This window comes from Mercenaria mercenaria, chromosome 12, assembly GCF_021730395.1.
Source record: "Mercenaria mercenaria strain notata chromosome 12, MADL_Memer_1, whole genome shotgun sequence".
In the NCBI taxonomy this organism is placed as follows: Eukaryota; Metazoa; Mollusca; class Bivalvia; order Venerida; family Veneridae; genus Mercenaria; species Mercenaria mercenaria.
In genome coordinates, this window is record NC_069372.1 from 68,852,004 (window position 1) to 68,871,444 (window position 19,441).

The 19,441-nt window shown below is 35.7% G+C and overlaps 1 protein-coding gene and 1 long non-coding RNA gene across 10 annotated transcripts in view; both read right to left on the reverse strand.

The window, feature by feature from the left end:
• LOC123533706 (uncharacterized) overlaps positions 1–19,441 on the reverse strand; it is a 363,176-nt gene that overhangs the window by 193,870 nt on the left and 149,865 nt on the right. The gene's annotated exons all lie outside the window — the stretch shown is intronic.
• On the reverse strand, positions 6,148–7,696 carry LOC128547441 (uncharacterized). Its single transcript, XR_008366545.1, has 3 exons — positions 7,135–7,696; positions 6,696–6,843; positions 6,148–6,294 (listed from the first exon to the last, which is right to left on the reverse strand). It is a non-coding gene; the product is annotated as an uncharacterized LOC128547441 (long non-coding RNA).

Consider the following 19,441-nt stretch of genomic DNA (forward strand, 5'->3'; position numbering starts at 1 on the left):
GGGGTTGGGGGGATATATATATATATATATATATATATATATATATACCATTTACCAGGCTAAAATGGTGTAAATGGAAAATTTAAAATCTTTATCTCCACATAAATATCCAAAAATATATTTCATGCATACATACATTCAGATAAATAACAAAACTATCCACATATTTATTTCATGCACTCATATACTCTGGTCAGTAAACAAAAACATATCCAGTATGTAAGTTATTTATATTGTGACATTTGCTAGAAAGCTATTGGAAAATTCATGATTAATTCAAAACAGAAATAAACATGTGAGATGGAAAAATAGATATGAAATCTCCGAACCAGAGGCAATATACAGTAACTTACAAAATGCATTGTTGATGAAAACTAGTCTACGTATGAGCCACACCATGAGGAAACCAACATAGTGCATTCACAAACAGCATGGATCCAGACAGCCTGCACATCCACGCAGTCTGGTCAGGATCCATGCTGTTCGCTTTCAAAGCCTATTGCAATTTGAGAAGCTGTTAGCGAACAGTCTGGATCCATGCTGGTCGCAAAAGCACAATGTTGGTTTTCTCATGGTGCAGCTCATATTTAACTGAAAATAGAGAATTTATAGAGGATATCTGTTTGTTTCAGTGTAAGATTGAAATATCTTTCATGAGTGAACACCAGATGCAATATTTTCATGAGTGGCAGAGCCACAAGAATGTAAGATCTGGTGTTCATTAGTGAAATATATTTTGATCTTATATGTAAAACGAACTAAAAAATAATTTTCTTTTTATTTCATGTTTTGAATAAATTTACCCATTTTTTAGTTTTTCCTCTGTGAAAAAAAAAATATTTTTGATATTTTTCACATTGCAATACCAGATAAATTTCACTCTTAAAATTTTGATAATTCACAGAAAAACATGTAACAATATGTCCCTATTGAGAGGTCACTTCTTCTCCATTTTGGAAAGCAGATATATGATCACTGAAATCCCTTTTTAAAACAAGAGGGTCATGATGATCCTATATCACTCACCTGTTAAACATGGCCTTGGAATCATCAAGATAACCATTTTGACCAAGTTTCAAGAAAGAAGATAGGGTCATAAATGTGGCATCTACAGAGAGTTTGTTTAACAAGCTTTTCCTTTGATTTTAGTGGCAACCTAATTTTTGACCCCATATGACCCAGTTTCGAACTAGGTCTAGGTATCATCAAGATAAACATTCTTACCAAGTTTCATGAAGATAGGGTCATAAATATGACCTCTAGATTGTTAACAAGCTTTTCCTTTGATTTGAGCGGGTGACCTAGTTTTTTGACCCCACATGACCCAGTTTCGAACTTGGCCCAGGAATCATTAAGATAAACATTCTGAACAAGTTTCATAAAGACAGGACCATAAATGTGGCCTCTAAAGTGTTAACAAGTTTTTCCTTTGATTTGACTGGGTTTTATAAGCTTGCATTTCTAATGAATTTTGGCACAACTTGTACATGTCAATGCAAGTTTTTGACAACTCTAATACAATACTGCTTATATTCATATCATTCTTTCAGCAAACTATGTTTATTAAATTTATAATTATGCTAAAATAATGGTGTGGGAACTGGGACAGGAAAAAGTTTTAAAAAACTTCCAGTGAAAATCTGACATGTATTAAGAACTCGGTGAACATAAATTAATGTAAACGATTAGTTCAATTCAGTTTCAAACAAATACATTAGTTGACAAAAATCTGATTAACCACAGATGCAAGGAGAACAGATGCATGCATGGAAAAGATAACAAGAGGGCCATGATGGCCCTATATCGCTCACCTGAGTTTAGTTGCTTGCTTGAACAAATTTCTTTGATTAAGCTTCACTAACAAAAACTAGGTGAGTAGGTCATGGTAAAGATTATTCAAGATAACTACTAAAATCAGTTTAAAAATTAAACCGTTGGTCCAAATTTCTATGCTGTACCTTCATAAACAAGAGGACCATGATGGTCCTGAATCACTCACCTCTTCCCACATGACCCAGTTTTGAGTATGACGTCGTTTTTTCTATTATTTGACATAGTGACCTAGTTTATGAGCTCATGTGACCCAGTTTTGAACTTGACCTAGATATTATCAAGATAAAAATTCTGACCAATTTTCATGAAGATCCATTGAAAAATATGGTCTCTAGAGAGGTCACAAGGTTTTTCTAATATTTGACCTATTGACCTAGTTTTCGAAGGTACGTGACCCTGTTTTGAAAAATATGGCCTCTAGAGAGGTCACAAGGTTTTTCTATTTTTATACCTACTGGCCTAGTTTTCAACCGCACGTGACCCAGTTTCGGTACTGACCTAGATATCATCAAGGTGAACATTCAGATCAATTTTCATGAAGATCCATTGAAAAATATGGCCTCTAGAGAGGTCAAAAGATTTTTCTAATTTTGACCTACTGACCTAGTTTTTGACCACAGTTGACCCAGTTTCAAACTTGACCTAGATATCATCAAGATGAACATTCAGACCAACTTTCATACAGATCCCATGAAAAGTATGGCCTCTAGAGAGGTCACAAGGTTTTTTTATTATTTGACGTACTGACCTAGTTTTTTAAGGCACTTGACCCAGTTTCAAACTTGACCTAGATATCATCGAGGTGAACATTCTGACCAATTTTCATGAAGATCCATTCAAGGGTATGGCCTCTAGAGAGGTCACAAGGTTTTTCTATTTTAAGACCTACTGACCTAGTTTTTGATGGCAGTTGACCCAGTTTCAAACTTGACCTATATATCATCAAGATAAACATTCAGACCAACTTTCATACAGATCCCATGAAAAATATGGCCTCTAGAGAGGTCACAGTGTTTTTTCATTATTTGACCTACTGACCTAGTTTTTGAGGGCACGTGACCCACTTTCCAACCTGACCTAGATATCATCAAGATGAACATTCTGACCAATTTTTATGGAGATCCATTCATAAGTATGGCCTTTAGAGAGGTCACAAGGTTTTTAGACCTACTGACCTAGTTTTTGACCGCACATGACCCTGTTTCGAACCTGACCTAGATATCATCAAGATGAACATTCAGACCAACTTTCATACAGATCCCGCGAAAAATATGGCCTTAAGAGAGGTCACAAGGTTTTTCTATTATTTGACCTACTGACCTAGTTTTTGATGGCACATGACCCACTTTCAAACTTGACCTAGATATCATCAAGATGAACATTCTGACCAATTTTCATACAGATCCCATGAAAAATATGGCCTCTAGAGAGGTCACAAGGTTTTTCTATTATTTGACCTACTGACCTAGTTTTTGAAGGCACGTCACCCATTTTCAAACTTGATCTTAATATCATCAAGGTGAACATTCTGACCAATTTTCATGAAGATCTCATGAAATATATGGCCTCTAGACAGGTCACAAGGTTTTTCTATTTTTAGATCTACTGACCTAGTTTTTGATGGCATGTGACCCAGTTTCGAACTCGATCTAGATATCATCAAGGTGAACGTTCTGACCAATTTTCATGAAGATCTTTTGTAATATATGGCCTCTAGAGAGGTCACAAGGTTTTTCTATTTTTAGACCTATTGACCTAGTTTTTGATGGCACGTGACCCACTTTCGAACCTGACCTAGATATCATCAAGATGAACATTCTGACCAATTTTCATGAAGATTTTTTGAAATATATGGCCTCTAGAGAGGTCACAAGGTTTTTCTACTTTTAGACCTACTGACCTAGTTTTTGATGGCATGTGACCCACTTTTGAACTTGACCTAGATATCATCAAGATGAACATTCTGACCAACTTTCATAAAGATCCCACAAAAAATGTGACCTCTAGAGTGGTCACAAGCAAATGTTTACAAACGGACGGACGGACTGACGCACGGACGACGGACGCTGCATGATCACAAAAGCTCACCTTGTCACTATGTGACAGGTGAGCTAAAAATACAGCCTCTATCCATACACAAGGTTTTTCTTTGATTTGACCTAGTGACCTAGTTTTTGATCCCAGATGACCCATTTTCAAACAGCCTAGATTTCATCAAGGTAATCATTCTGACCAAAATTCATGAAGATCAGTTGAAAAATACAGCCTCTATCGCATCCACAAGCTAAATGTTGACGGACGACAGACAGACGACAGACGGACGACAGACAGACGCCGGACATCGAGCGATCAGAAAAACTCACCTGAGCATTGCTCAGGCGAGCTAACAATATGAAAACAATAGTTATAAAGTCACATAAAAACTATCTGTAGGAATTATTCTGCAGATCATTGCCACATAAGGAACACGTACTCTATTATTACAGTATTCACTTCAAGTAAAAGCAGTCATCTCCCTTGGAAATACTAATTGTCACTGCTGTGTACTTTTTTCCCCATCCTGTGATGAAATTTTTACATCTCCAATGCTGCACCAGGTAAAACAAGTACTCAGGTGTCAACATGACAACATGCAATCATTCTTCATGTGATAAAGCCTACCAGCTGGCTTACAGAAGGTAGGTGGTTCTACCCAGGTGCCTGCCCGTGATGAAATAATGTACAATGTTGGGTGGGGGTCTTCCGCTACCATCGAAAGTAGAAAGTTGCCATATGACCTGTATCATGTCGGTGTGACATTAAACCCAACCAAACAAACAAGCTTAGCTCAAACCCACAATCCCTGAATCAAGATGGCAGCTAACACCACACCCACTAGACGAATGCCAACTTACAAAGTATCATCTTTGTTCTATTCATGCAGGTTCTGCTTTGTACATTTAATATTTTATTATGAAACTGTTTTAAATGTATAACTTCTGCCTTGAAAGTGTTTTGTGTATTACCTCAGAGCTAAGTGCATGCAGGTATCTAGTTACATACTAGTACTGTTTAAAGTAAGTCATGTTTACATAACTCAGCTGTAAATTATTTTTAAGATGTAAAATGAAAACATCTTTACAAATAAACTTTTTAACGCAATGATGCACATTAAAATAACATCTACTCTATATGAACCTTGCACATCAACATTCAGGTCTCATAGGCACTTAATATTTCATTCCAATACATATTAATGATGTTGTGAAATGCTGGTTAGCTCAAAAGGGCAAGCACAAGACTTCCAAAAAGTAGGTCAAATGTTTGAATCTTTGGCGAGTTAATTGTTTTCTCTGATAATTTGACTGGAGACAATACTTTAATTTGAGGTCATAATTTATCCTCCATCTTTGGTTCATATAAGGAAGTTATTTAACACAAGAAAATAAACAAACAAATTCTAGTGTGACCTCCTTCAAATTTAAGTTTAATTGTTCTTTCCTTTCTCTCTTAGCAATTAAAGACACCCTTCTACTTATGTACAGATCAAAGCAGAGATTTTCAGTATAAAACTGTACTTTGAATTTGACCATGAACTGCCCTCCCATTATGAACTAAAACTGCAGAAGTGAATCTTCCCCTGCAAGAAATACATCCACTGGAAACAGGTGATCCTCAGCTGAAGGTGACCATTAGACACACAATATCACTAGACATAGGTACCACTAGACATAGGTGACAATTAGACACACAATACCACTAGACACAGGTTACCGCTAGACACACAATACCACTAGACATAGGCGACCACTAGACACACAATACCACTAGACAAAGGTGACAAATAGACACACAATACCACTAGACATAGATGACCACTAGACACACAATCCCGGCTGTAGTATGTCCATGGATTCCATGGATTTCAGCATGGTCTGTTGTCCATGGAGTATTGGAACACATATCCATGGACAAAAACTGTGTATCCCTGGATAAAAATCCATGCCTGTCCAGGGACAGTGGCCATGGACAATGTCCATGGCATCCATGGCCAGTGTCCAGGGCATATCCATGGACAGTGGCCATGCCATCCATGGACATTGTCCAGTGTCTGAGCCATCCATGGATGGTGTCCATGCCATCCGTGGACTGGGTCCATGCCATCCAAGGACCTGTCATCATGCAGCACTTCTTAGCCTAACCTGGCATTTGTGGCTTGAACTTCCTACCGTAACAGGGCATTTGTTCAAATCTACATATCAGACAAGTGGAAGTCTGGTTAAGAATGATAAATATTCACTTAGCTTTAACTAAAAAAATAAACTAAAAGATATATTAAATATAAAAATGATTTAATAGAAAGTTATGAATACAACAAAATCATTTTTGGAGTTATGTTGGCTCACTATAGGTGGCACTAGAATGTCTCTTATAGCTTTGCTAAAACCATCACCAGGGTCAGGAACCTCATCCCAGCCATTTCTGAAATTGATATAAACAATTTATATTAATAATTGCAATTAAAATGTTTAGACAATACAATATTACCTATGTGAAATGAAAACTCTAAATCCAGAATTTATTTGCAGTTACCATTTAAATGTTGTATCAAAACCAATTACTTTATAATTGGACACTGAAATGAAAATAAGAGCACAATCTGTGGGTACTATCCCTCATCTCAGTAAATGCTTATTAATAATGATGACAGACAAGCTTAAAAAGAAATTTTAGAATTTTGTACTGACAAAAAATTACTGTCATAAAATGTTGATGGAATTATCAGCCTGTCAGTGAAACCTTATCCCCAACAAGATAGATTAATACATCATCAACCTTTTATAGAAATAAATATACTAGTGTGTTTGCAAATATTTACTTACAGTTTAGTGTTTGATGGGGTCTCTGTCTGTGATCTCATTTCATCCAGTAGCATAGTCACTAAAGCCATCAAATATCTCTGATTACATCATTTCATTCATACATGTTGAAGACAATGCTTCTAATAACTAAATATGTACACTCTTGCATCTGCAAAGTAAAATTATAAGATAATGTTTAGACTTCTTGTAAGCCAAAGTGATTGTAGAACTAATTACAAGAAATGAATGATAGAAAACTGCAAGAACTATATGCATTAAATGAACTGTTGCTACAGTAGCATAATTATGTATCATTCACATATACCTTAAAAAATACCTGTAACCAGGTGAAAGTTTAAGCCGCTGAGATGAATAAAGTTCCTGCTTCAGTCTATTTATTTTAGTTCTATGATATATAGATTTAAATTATATTTTAGTTCAGAAAGTTTAATGTTCTTACCTGATATCTCTCTAAAAGCATTTTAGAATTTCAAGGTACAAAATTATTTAGCTCCATTCCATTTTGCCTCCAACATCTAGACAAAGCACTTCCTGTTTACATTCAAATTGTTGTATTCATGAGCAATATTCCTTGGAACAGTATAGTTACTGAAGGGAATATCTGGAATGTTCTTAAACTATATATACAGTTCATGAGAATTTTTCCATTTATTTGCTCACAGAATTTGCAAAGATCACAGAAAAAAATAAAAAAGTATTGGGATTATTTCTTGGGGCTACATGTGTAAAACGGCGTCAGAAGCCTGCATTTCCATTGGTCTTTATCTTGGTCAGAATCTCCAGATGTTATCAGCTATCTGTGTGTGTTCATTTATACAACAGTACACATTGAACAGCAGTGTATTAACTGGCTGTAAAAGCTAGATAATTAATCACTGCCTGGATTATCAAAGGCATAGACTAATTCAGTTTATAATATGATGAGTTTACATATATGAGCATAATTTCATAACAATTTCTTTGACTATATGACATTTAATCCTTATGAACTACTGTATTTTTTTTTTGGTGATGTTCAATAACAAACTGAAAGAAATAAATAGCTTATATAGTGGGGTATATTTTCAATGATGTATGATATCTTGTTACATCAACTGTCAAGATGAATTAATAAAATGATATAATTCTAATTTACATTTTTTTAAATATTTTATTTAGTTACATTCCTTGTTTCATTTCAATTAATTTGAATACCTATATGACCATAAAACTAAGGACAGTAATGAATTAATAATTTTTAAAAAAAATCCCATTTTTTCGACTTAGAACTTTTTCTGCCTTATTCATCAGAAAATTTCTAAGTGTGAACAGAAAAGCTGACCATGGACCATATCCATGCTGCTATTCACTTTCCATGGACAATGTCCATGATATCCCTGTCTTCATCCCTGGACAACTGTCCATGGATTCAACTTTTCCATGGAAAAACTCCTAATTCACCTGGATATCCATGCTCTGGCCATGGATATCCATGTTTTAACCATGGATAAAAATATCTGGCCATGGACATTCTACAGCCGGGATACCATAAGACATAGATGACCACTAGACACACAATACCACTAGACTTAGGTGACACTTAGACACACAATACCACTAGACATAGGTGACAATTAGACACACAATACCACTAGACATACGTGACAACCAGACACAGGTGACCATCACACATAGGTAACAACTAGACATAGGTGACAATTAAGACACAGGTGACAATCACACACAGGTGATAACTAGACATAGGTGACAATTAGACACTGGTGACAATCACACACAGAGGACAACTACTAAACACAGGTGGCAATTAGACACAGGTGACCACCAAATATAGGTAAAAACTAGACACATGTGACAATTAGACACAGGTGAGCACCACATATAGGTAACAACTAGACACAGGTGAGTACCACATATAGGTAACAACTAGATCACTAAAGCCAGGTGACCATTTGATTCAGATCATCAGACACTGGTGACCTATACATTTCAAGTATTTAAACAAGGCAGTCTGAAAGACAGCTATATCCCCCACCATTGTTATGGATAGTGAGAGGGTGGATGGTTTTGGGTGGAACAATTAAACTTTCGAGTTGTGACCTTGACCTTAAGCTGGCAGAGGTGAATGTTGAATTCTGCACATTTTCTTGATAAGGGAAATATTTACAGCCAAGTCCTTCAAAGGGTTAAGGAGATACAGAGCAGACATAAAATGGAAGCCTCAAACCTTTGACCTTGAATTGTGACCTTGACCTTGAGCCAACATTGCGGATTCATGAGTTCTGCACATCGTCTTGTTGAGGTGTTCATTTGACCCAAGTTTCATGAAAATCCTTCAAGGGGTTTAGGAGATACAGAGCGGACACGGATTGTAAATGTTACAGAACGACAAAAATGACTATGAAGTTTGTGTTGGTGGGTGGCTTTCAAGCTTATATGGTGGCATAATTTCAATATGTTGAGTCATCTTATTGAAAACTAGAGCTATCACTAAAGGTGATGAATGTACCCCACCGCATGCACCGACACAGTACATTGCAATTTGACGCACACAAGATTGCATAATTATGTGGACTGTATGTATATATTGACTGTATGTATACAGTATAGTAACAAAAAACAATGTCCCATAACTATGCTGAATATATATCTAAAAGAATGTAACATGCACCATGCCAGCTAGGGTTGGTACTGATCACTTGTGTGAAGTTTCATTAAATTGTGTGCAAGGGTTTGGTAGATTAGGCACGCACAAAATTGCATATGCAGACTGTATGTACATAGTATGTTAACAAGAAACAAAGTCCCATAACTCTGCAATTTTTGTCACTGAAAGAACCTAACATGCCCCATGCACAACTACTGTTGTTACTGATCACTTGTGTGAAGTTTCATTAAATTGTGTCAAGAGGATGAGGAGAGATGGTGCGCACAAGATTGTGTCTATGTATATAGTATAGTAACAAAAAAACAAAGTCCCATAACTCTGCAAATTTTTTTTTCTGAAAGAACCTAACATGCCCCATGCACAACTACTGTTGTTACTGATCACTTGTGTGAAGTTTCATTAAATTGTGTCAAGGGGATGAGGAGAGATGGTGCGCACAAGATTGTGTCTATGTATATAGTATAGTAACAAAAAAACAAAGTCCCATAATTCTGGAATTTTTTTTTCTAAAAGAACCTAACATGTCCAATGCGCAACTACTGTTGGTACTGATCATTTGTGTGAAGTTTCATTAAATTCTGTCAAGGGGATAAGGAGACATGGTGCGCACAAGATTGTGTCTATGTATATAGTATAGTAACAAAAAAAAACAAAGTCCCATAACTCTGGATTTTTTTTTTCTAAAAGAACCTAACATGTCCCATGCACAACTACTGTTGGTACTGATCACTTGTGTGAAGTTTCATTAAATTGTGTCAAGGGGATGAGGAGAGATAGTGCGCACAAGATTGTGTCTATGTATATAGTATAGTAACAAAAAAACAAAGTCCCATAACTCTGCAATTTCTTTTTCTAAAAGAACCTAATGTGCCCCATGCACAACTACTGTTGTTACTGATTACTTGTGTGAAGTTTCATTAAATTCTGTCAAGGGGATAATGAGAGATGGTGCGCACAAGATTGCATCTACGGACAGATGGACAGACAACCTGAAACCAGTATACCCCCCCTTACAACTTTGGGGGGGGGGTACAATAATTATATCTGAAACTTCTTTCAGGGAAGATATTACAATTCTGTGACTAATGAATGAGGCTGTTTGTAATAGAAATAACATCAGTTATTGATTTCATTAAATTTTCAATTATATTCAAATTACCTCAATATTTTGAGGAAAATATTCAAACACCATGTCATAGAAAGAAAGGGTTGTTTTGCATGAAAATTAACCAGCTTATAAAATATGCATATCACTCTACAAAACAATCGTCATTTTACTGAGATATGCATTGAATTCTGGAAAAGTACTGCATAATGGGGCTGGGCTTTCAGACAGTTCAAAGCCTTTAAAAACTCACCATTTTCAACAAGAGGGCCATGATGGCCCTGTATCGCTCACCTGTTATCATTGCACTTGAGGACAAGAAAGTCCTCAGAAAAAATATCTAAGTCCAAAGGACAGTAACAACAATGGGAAGAAATTTAACCAAAAAGAAAAAAAAAATTCTTAAAAGGTACAGATATGTCAAAATACACCTACAAATTGGATGTACCATCCATGTTGTACCACAGAAAAGTGGTCTCGGTTTTTCCCTACGGCCAATAATAAAAAAGTTACTAAAAATAAGCTATTTATAGTAACGTAAAAGGAAAGTAATTGAAAAAAAAAATTATTGTAAGTGAAGAAAAGAAGGATCTGCCAAATAAATCTGTTGACATAAATGAAATTTCAGATCAGTATCTTCATTAGTTACGGAGATATACCCATTTTAATTTGAAATAAAGGGAGGTAACTTGACATAAAATCAGTCCATAGTTATCTACCCTGATTGGCTCAGTCCAACTAATGACAATAATGAAATTTCAAATAAGTACTATAAGTACTTACTGATATAAATCCATTTTGATTACAATCAGGGGAGGTAATCAGATATAAAATGACTGAACCTACGCTTGGATCTGATTTGTCATGGAATACAAGAATTATTGTTGTTGAAGTTATTTTGGAAGTTTGTATCAAATAAAACCATAAATGAAGTCTCTATATGGCTGCAAAAGCCAAAATAGCCGATTGTGAACCTTTAAGGGGCCATAACTCTGGAACCCATGAAGAAATCTGGCCAGTTGAAGAAAGGAACCAAGATCTTGTGGTGATATAAGTTGTGTGCAAGTTTGGTTAAAATCGAATCATAAATGAAGCTGCTATTGTGCAGACAAGGTCAAAATAGCTAATTTTGGCCCTTTCAGGGGCCATAACTTTGGAACCCATAATGGGATCTGGCTAGTTCAAGAGAAGAACCGAGATCTTATGGTGATACAAGTTGTGTGCCAGTTTGGTAAAAATCAAATCATAAATAAAGCTGCTACTGTGCAGACAACGTCAAAATACCTAATTTTGGCCCTTTCAGGGGCCATAACTCTGGAACCCATAATGGAATCTCGCCAGTTCAAGAAAGGAACCAAGATCTTATGGTGATACAAGTTGTGTGCCAGTTTGGTAAAAATCAAATCATAAATAAAGCTGCTACTATGCAGACAAGGTCAAAATAGCTAATTTTGACCCTTTCAGGGGCCATAACTCTAGAACCCATAATGGAATCTGGCCAGTTCAAGAAAGGAACCAAGATCTTATGGTGATACAAGTTGTGTGCAAGTTTGGTAAAAATCAAATCATAAATAAAGTTGCTATTGTGCAGACAAGGTCAAAATAGCTAATTTTGGCCCTTTCAGGGGCCATAACTCTGGAACCCATAATGGGATCTGGCCAATTCAAGAAAGGAACCGAGATCTTATGGTGATACAAGTTGTGTGCAAGTTTGGTTAAAATAAAATCATAAATGAAACCTCTATCGTGCAGACAAGAAATTGTGGACGGACGACGGACGAAGGGCGATCACAAAAACACAAAAGGTGAGCTAAAAAACTGTTAACATAATTATCTTCATTTTGATAATAATGTCCCAGTGCTAAAATGTCACAATTTTCAGCAATTTATACTTATTTCTTTATAAATGGCATTCAGTTAGAACTTTTTGAGGATTTGTGGCAAGTCATTTAGGACTGATGAGTAAAACATGTAACAGACAAACAGATTGTTCGTAAAGATGTGGTTCATTTACAAGATATTCCTGTCTTCTGGTGGTATACTCCTACACTTAATCTTGAAACTTGTCTTAACACAAGGGAAACAATCTGTTTATAGAGTGAAATTGCCCGTCTATGTTATATCAATGCAATGCAAACGTAAGCTATCTGTGTTACCTGCTAAACAGGATAACGCAGTCATACATCTATTACAGTCCTTAAATTATTTTCTTTGATTTTCTTATATTTCTAGATATTTGGCCCTGTACTTTGACACATATATATGCGTGTCCATAGACCAATCAGTTTCCAAATGATAACTCAAGAAGACTTGGGTCTAGGAATATAAAGTTGATAGAGAGGTTGGTCATGACCAGCAGACGACCCCTATTGATTTTGAAGTCAGTAGGTCAAAGGTCACAGTAACCCAGAACAGTTAAACGGTTTCCTGATGATAACTCGAGAACGCTTGGGCTAGGATCATGAAAGTTAATAAGGAGGTTGGCCATGACCAGCAGATGACCCCCATCAATTTTGAGATCAGTAGGTCAAAGGTCAAGGTCACAGTGACCCGAAAAGGATAAATGCTTTCCGGATGATAACTCAAGAACGCTTCGGCCTAGGATCATGAATGTTGATAGGGAGGTTGATCATGACCAGCAGATGACCCCTATTAATTCTGAAATCAGTAGGTCAAAGGTCAAGGTCAAAGCGACCCTGAACAGTTAAACGGTTTCCAGATGATAACTGAAGAATGCTTGGGCCTAGCATCATGAAATTTAATAGGGAGATTGTAGGTCAAAGGTCAAGGTCACAGTGACCCAGAACAGTTAAACTGTTTCCCAACGATAACTTGAAAACACATCGGCCTAGTATCACGCAACTTAATAAGAATGTTGGTCATGACCATCAGATGACCATGATTTTGAGGTCAGTAGGTCATGGTCAAAGTGACAAAGAACAGTTAAAGTGTTTCCAGACGATAATTTGAGAACACTTAGGCTTAGACTAAGCATCACAAAATTTAATAGGGAGGTTGGTCACAACCAGCAAATTACCCCTATTAATTTTGAGGTCAGTATATAAAAGGTCAAGGTCTATAAGATTCTTTCACTGGTTGTAGGTGCAGATGGGAATTTCTGGCCTCGAGGTTTACTGTTTAGGCAGTAACGAGGCTCCAGCTGAGTTACTGCCTAAACAGTCACCCGAGAGCCGGATATTCCCATCTGCACCTATAACCAGTGACAATCTTTTTCTTGCATACCGGTATCAAGAAATAATAATAAAAATAAAATCAATCGAATGGCTTTCTTTTTAGAACTATTTCTTATAGCAGCATATTTAAACAAAGCACGGGAAAGCAACGTCCGTAAACAGGAAAGACGTCATGACGTTTCAAAGACAAAAAACAATGTTTAGTTCCGGTTTTGTTTTATCAGTTGCAGCATAACGTTATGAATTTTTGATAAAATAATGTGTTTTGAATCGAGAAATATACTATCAGGAACAAAGGGGAACTGTCAAGGTATTGGATTTTTATTCCGTTTTTGTTTTTTTAAAAAAAAAAAAAATAAAACTACGTATTATCTTCACGTATATGTAGTTCCTAATACGTCATTTAAAGCACGAGAGTCATCTTACACCCCGGGGAGTAAGATGGATTTTTCCAGCACCTGTAAAAATACCAGAAATTCCCATCTGGTATGCAAGAAACATTGATCCAGAACAGCAAAATTTTTTTTGCCAAATAACTAGAGAATGCTTTGGTCTAAGACCATATTTGAAATGGAGGTCACTTATGACTGGTAAATGACCCATAATTATTGATTTGAGGTTAGTACGTCAAACGTCCAGTGCACAGTGACCAAATAATTTCTGTTCCTTATGCAGTTACTGAATGCATCAATGGAGGCATTTCCTGTTCTATGAGCTCTAGTTGAGTTGATAATTATTGTCTTAATTTTCGCATGTCTTTCTTAATTCTCGCATTAGGATTTTGAAAGTTCCCTAAAAACCAATTTCACAATGCAGGACTTAGTAAAACCACTGTCCTTAGAGATAAAATTTCTGGACAACCTGATTGATATAATTCTTAATACACCAAAACAAATTTCTAATGACAGTCTCTGCTGATGTCATTTCCTTTTTTTAACGGTGTAACAGAAAATTTTATCCATGGTGCTTTAGCGGGAAATAATTCCTTACACTGGGAGACAATATGACAGTGCGAGGTTTTACTAATTCTCGCTACAATGTATCATTATTAAGCAGATTTTTAATTTTCCAATGCAAAAATTAAGAAAGACATGCAAAAATTCAGACGGTAATTATCAACTCAAAAACCTCGCGAGGATTGTTAAATCTCGCATGTATATATGCTTTTGGAATAGGCGACAAAGAGATAATTGTCGCACTGTCGCGTGTTGGTGAGGTGATAATTGGCACACAAAAAGGATTCCGTGCAAATAACTCTTTTTCAGAAAATGGTATTTGATTACCTTTTCAGACTGTGCACTTAGATGTAGTTAACTACACATATAATAGGTAGTGCCTACTTGAAGTTTGTATTTTTAGATCCACTGCCTATCAAATATGCCAAATGGTCCGCCTAAAGAGGACAAAACTTTCTGACTTTGTTTCTGATTAATCCAACAAGTAGTTCATGTGTGTTAAAATTTATATCTTTTTAGTCTTGGTGGCCACTAGTAGGGTCATTTCAAACCACTTCAGAAAGATTCATGTAATACTGTGAAATCATTATTATTCGTGGGGGATTAATTTTCATGGATTTCGTGGTTGAGCTCAACCACGAATTTAAGTCCCAACGAACAAATTATGCCCAAGATAATTTTTAATTGTATGCAAAGTCGCCAAAAAAGACACCATAGCCGTTCGATCTGATCCGTAGTTGTATGCATGCGGCAGTACTAACCTGCAGCTTTCGTGTAGTTTATGGAGACTCCATCAACGATAACCATAAACTTGTATGCGTGGAAGCAAAACCGACTATTTCATTTAGAAATGTACCCGTGTTTTGTTTATGACATGTTTGTCAAAGTGAAAGTAGATACTAAATATAGAAGTTTGACGTAGCGTCACGTGCCAACTACACTATAATACGGCTGTTACATGATTTTTTTCGGCCCCGCTATGCAATGTTTATACACTAGCCTTAATATTTACTTACATGTAGTGAAAAACTACGACTTTGGAACTATTAAATATTACAAATTAAATGTAAGATTTGTATCCGACGCATTAATACCTAATTCACATTACACGTTTCTCGGCAGGAAATAACACATGCACAAGTTCAACAGCTTGTAATTATAGATGCAGACGCGCACTCATTTTGCCAAAAAAAGTCGGACCAGTTTATAATAGTTTATGTAAAAATTATTATGGTTATACTAGCACTACATTATTTAAATCTATAGTAGTGTGTTTTAATTTGCAGTACAATAAGTATATAGTTCTTGTTTAAAACACGATCAAATGATCAACTTCATATTTGTTTCGATTATGAATGGTAATTGTGCAAGGTGCTACGGTTTTGACACATTTTAATTGGCACAACTTTTCTCATTGAATATTTCACAGTTTTAAAAAGTTTTGCAAATTAGGGGTCGTATAATTATAAGATAACACAGTCGTTAACTGGCACATGATCACTCGCTAATCTCCCGCGGCGTAGATTGCAAATTCGGTAACCATGGTAGCGCTGTTTGACACGTGTAGGTTTCACATGTAAGGACAGAACAGAAGTACTAGTAGATCTATTCATGTGGAAATTATGATTTTTTTTCTCAAAAATTGAAAATCCACGAATTTACGTCCCCACGAAACAGCCGTTATGGTCAAAACCACGAAATTTCGTGCCGACGAAATTAAATGATTTCACAGTAATGGTTCAGGTAAAGTGTGGTGAACATCCATCCAGGTGTTCATGAACAAAGTCATTTCAGCTGTTTTGCTAACTTAGTACAATCAAATGTAACCATTTGAACAAAATTGAGAAAGGTCCATCCAATGCTGTTAGTTTTTGAGGATCTGTCAAATAATGCTACTTCTGTGAAGATCTATTGAGTGGTTTATCAGTTATCTGTTTAAAATTGAAATTTCAATGTTCATTTGAAGGTATTTCCCTTAAAGTTTTTTCTATTTTTAGCTCTGGCGACCCTTAATTGCAGTCAATCACAACTACCTAAATAATCTCGAGACGGGTCCATACAAGATTATGCATCTGACAATACTTGGTGAAATTCAGGAGAAAGAAGGTGTATAAAGAAAAATACAGACAATCAACACTGAACGATGGATGCCGCGTGATAAACGCTGGACCATCCAACTACACTAACAGCTCACACTGAAACTCTGGTTCGATCATCAGCTTACCTTATAATATGTTACATATAGGATAAAGATCTAATTCATAATTTATGAGAAATTCAACAATGAAAAATGACTAAGAAATCTGTGATGCCATCAGATGCACATCTTCTCAAAAACAGATGGCAACATCTACAATGTACTTGAAAATCAATAATGATATAACGCAGAGCTAAATTTATATTACAATTTTACATCATGTTTTTACTGTATGATAGGTATTCCGCATATTTTACACTCTACAGACACAGCTTAAAACACACTAAAACAATATGATTTTACATTTTTTTTGGATGCTAAGAAATTAGAAAACTTCCTAAATTTCTAAAGTATTACATAAATCAAAATCCGCTGTTTACAGTTAGATGTTTCTCAATAAAAACCTACAGAGCTATTGTATTGATCACTATTATACTTAAAGGATGCATTCTGTCATATTTTTTCAGTACAGGCTGAAAATACAGAAATCAATCGATAATGACTTTTCATACAGATATGCAGGTGTGATAGAAAACAGCTGTTAACTGAACTCATCCAATGTATGTGTTCCACGTAAATTAAATTTCTCATTACGGCTATGTTCAAACTGAATGTACTATGCATTATGTCAATTTATCCGACACATTCCCTTACCATTTTGATACGAAGTATGAACATGTTCTGAAGTGTAGATATTGGACACAAAATATCACATTACATAAAACAAGCGCATATTTTTTATTGAAAACAGATATAACCTTTTCATAACATACGCATATAAAGTTAAACTTTACGAGGATAATAAATGGCTGCAATGTTTCTTCTTATCATAATGACACACCTTATGTAATAATGGCCCGAGGGTATGCCATTGTTGTCCAAACCCACACCACAGTCATTTATGTAATCAGAGCAGAAGCCCAACTAGGCACTAATGTGATTCAGCAAGGGGTAATATTAGACGTAGCACAGATACGTCAACAGCAAGAGAGGGATTGATGAATGGACGGACAGATGGATATATTGTTGAATAGACATATGGAGGGACAAATGGATGGCTAGCCAGACAGTAAAAGCAATAACAACTTGTCTCCACATGTCAAAGGGTGACAAGTGTGACATGTCTAAGAAAGTAACAAGAACACCTAACTGGCCTTTTACATTCTCTGATTTTACTTATAAATAACATAAAATTATTACCCATCAGAGACAGCTATGAGAACTTATTGGCCTGGAAAAAACCATATCTACCAAGGGCATAGCCCAAGTGTGATATCACGTTTCCAAGGTGAATAAATCCTATCATTTTATGACAAGTAAATTCCGCTTATCTCACTGGCCCAGAACTGGTCACATGGAGGTCCATAGAAAAAGATATTCGCAGCAAGAAGTGAAATACTTGTAAACAAACTTGAGTCAGGAACTATTCCTCACAACAAACTCCTTTGCTAAAATATTAAATATAGATCTGGCAAACACCAGATAATCACATTTCATTGTGGTTTCCATCAATGATAATCACATCTGCAGTCTTGTTATATTTCCATAAAATTATATATTGACTGTAAACATATTTTCTTAGGAACAATCTAACTCAATGATAACATGATTCCATGCAAATGCAATAACTCAGGATGTGCCCATTTCATGTTAACTGATAAAATAACAATTCATATTTCTTGTACATTACTTGACAAGTAAATATCAGTATTTGTTTCATTTTGTACTGACCAATAAGTATACCGTAAAATACAGGTAACAACAAGAATTCAGCAAAATGTTTCATACCAGTGCCAGTCCTTATGTCAGGAATTTTTCAGAATTTTTGTTTTGTTGTTCACATTCACTTTCATTTCTGTTCCAATAATCTTCGTTTCTTTGTTTGATTGTTTATATTTGCATGTATGTCTTTATATGACTTAATATTGTGTTCATTATTTGCTTTAGTGTATAACATCTTTGATATGGCACTGAACATCTGCCACATTGGCTTCAGGTATTTCTCTAACGTTGTGTCATAGAAAAGTCAAAGGAATCTAAATTTTTTATGCAAAAATGAAAAGGAAGTTAAACGTCCTCGCTGAGTTTCGAACCCATACGGCAAAATATCTATTGGACTTTACCTCTGAGCTTATTTGTAATTGATAGGAAAGCTTGAAATATTAAGATTATGACAAGTTATAACAAGAGCACTGATTAGGAATGCCATCGCTTGTATGCATGTAAGAGGAGTTATAGTTCAGACCTTCTAAGTACAAAAAGGGTCGTAATTCTAACAAAATGCAGGATAGAGTTATGGTTCTTGGCCTACATAGTCATCTAATGATGATAAACAAGTCTGCAAAGTTTCAAAGCTGTGACTCTTATAGTTTTTGAGAAAAGGTGGACCTAAACAAAAAATTTAACCAACGCCAACAATGACGATCAAGTAACGACAATACCTCATAGATTTTTTAAAACAAGAGCTCGTCAAACACGAAATGCCCCCCTTGATGCATTCAGTAATTGCACAAGGAACAGAAATTATATGCTCACTGTAAACAAAAATTCTACAATTCTGGTTTAATCTGACCTTGACCTTTAACCTATTAACCTAACAAGAGACTACAGAGTGATCTTGGTGCCATCC